Source organism: Saccopteryx bilineata, chromosome 2 (genome assembly GCF_036850765.1).
Source record: "Saccopteryx bilineata isolate mSacBil1 chromosome 2, mSacBil1_pri_phased_curated, whole genome shotgun sequence".
Taxonomy (NCBI): Eukaryota; Metazoa; Chordata; class Mammalia; order Chiroptera; family Emballonuridae; genus Saccopteryx; species Saccopteryx bilineata.
In genome coordinates this window covers 310,946,472-310,948,723 of record NC_089491.1, presented here as the reverse complement: position 1 = coordinate 310,948,723, position 2,252 = coordinate 310,946,472, and the positions used below count along the sequence as shown (strand labels likewise).

At 41.4% G+C, this 2,252-nt stretch overlaps 1 pseudogene; it reads right to left on the bottom strand.

Annotated features, from left to right (window-relative positions):
* Positions 1-215: 215 nt before the first annotated feature.
* Positions 216-766, bottom strand: LOC136322566 (large ribosomal subunit protein uL6 pseudogene; annotated as a pseudogene).
* Between the last annotated feature and the right edge of the window lie 1,486 nt (positions 767-2,252).

Here is a 2,252-nt window from a genome sequence, read left to right as displayed (position 1 = left end):
TCCAGACCTTCAGCAATCATTTGCTCCTAGGAGTGGGAAGAGCCCTTTTGACATCTCCACTGTTCCTAGCAGTCTTAATGTAGCTGCTTCTGTGAGTCTTTGGTTATAGACGTCTCTTCATTTAGTCCTAAGTTGGTTTTTCAGGATGATTGGTCTTAAATTTAGTTATAACTCCAGTTTGGTCTTGAGAGGAAGTGAGTGGAATGTCTGTCCACCTACTCTGTTGTCATTTGGATACCCCAAAATTTTCTGATATCCTTGCTTTTACCTGTTGTGGTTTGCTGAATCAAAGCAGATGAATTTGATACAAGTTCAATGTTGTTTCCTTCAAGAATCAACTCATCTTTCTGGGCTTGAGATACTGAATGCCTGACTTTATCCAAACCCTGCAGATTTATTTTTTGCCCAAGAAAGTTCTGAGTGAGTCAACAAGAGAACCATTCTTCTGAATAACATTGTTGGTGGGGAAGTGAGCATGCACAGACCTCCTCTTGTAACAAGAGCACAGTGTAATGTTCTTGATTACATTCTGTACATGCCTGCAGCTAGTGCCAATGGTGACCATTCCCCACCATTCTATTTCCTCACCATTTGTCAAATTAGAGCCTATTCTTTTTCTTCCCAATAAGACTGAGTTCTACATTTATGTGATAGAAATCCTTCTGTGTGGTGCCACTGGGGCCCTTCACAATAAACATGTGTCCCTCAAAGTAATGTTCACAATTTCTGAGATGTTGACAGTCTTATTGCTGAGAACGGTCTTCATCTTCACAGTTGATGAGGTAAAGCTCCATGACACTTCTCATCAAGCATTGGCCTCACTCCCATAGAATAAGGGCTGGGAAGTGGGTGGCCACTGAATGTTCAGAGTGTCCATCCTGGACTCAGGATGACTGTTCTTAGTTTTTAAATGTCTATACAACTATTTCCACACATCCCCAATTTTATAAACTCTGTTAGTCAATACAAAAAATTCAAGTATTTATTTTGTTAGTTCTGTGTTTGCTTTCTAAGAGTGCACAATATAACAAGAGAAACTAACATTTATGAACAACTCTGATACTGGGCAGACAGAGCAATGCTAGACTAGGTACACTAGATATATAAATGCAGTGTCTTGAGAGCAGAGAGGCTATTTCAAAAGAGAGGATCTTAAAAGGGTTTTCAAGGGACATAAAATTATAACTGGACCTTATAGAATAACAGATCTTCAATAGAAGGCTCTGAGAACAGGTAAAGGAGGTTAAAGAGGGAAATAAGAGTAGGTGGAGGGTAAGGATAAGTCAACCAGAAAGGTGAGGAGAGTGTGGGGAAGTATAGAAATGCAGGCACAGGTGGGTGCAGTGAGAAGAAACCTAGTAAGGGAGGCAGTAATGTGACTGTGAAGAACTTGAGATTCCAGACCTTAAAGCTGAACTTTATTCAATGAAGATCCATTGAAGGAGATAAAGGAGAAAGTGTTATGTTATTCCAGGTTTGTGTTTCAGAAAGATCACTACAGCACAGAGTGGAGGATGGATTCATAGTAGGTGACAAAAGGTGGGCACTGTAAGAAGGTTGAACAGAAGCCTAGGCACAATGTTTTGGCATCTGAACTTACTTAGATGGGGAAGAGATGATGGCAGGAAAGGAAAGGACTTAAGAGACACCAAGAAGTGCTTATTAAAAGTTTTTATAGTTCAAACTTTTACAGCTCAGCCACTATTCTTCTGGGGGCTCTTTTATGAGATAGTCCTCTTCTCAGAATGTTATAGTGCTTACTGGATCAAATCCAGTCTTCTCATACCAACCTTCAAAGTTGTTCATTAACTGGATCCTTCATGATTTCCTTTCCACTGTCTTCTGCAAATGTTAACACTATAAACACTATACTTCTACTTGGGCCAAGACAATCTGCTCATGGTCTCTGGCTCTGGGTTCCTGGCTTTAAAGGCCTTTATCTTCCCAGCTAAGGCTACCTGACACCCCTTGTCTGCACATCCCCAAACATGAACAGGCTTGATGGCTCAATTTGGCCCAGCTCCCTTGGAACAATGCTGACATGAAGTAGAAAGGTCTGCCCCATGTACAGTTTAGTTCCAGGTCTGGCTCTGTTCAGCGTGTCCCTTTCTGCTGGAAATCTCTAGGCTTCACAGTATTCTTCCCTGTGCTATGATGGGATGGATTGTTACAGGTAGGCCCACATGAGGAAGTGACAAAGATGAGGCAAAGTGGATAGGCTTAACTTCTCCCTACCTCACAATTCAGTCAGG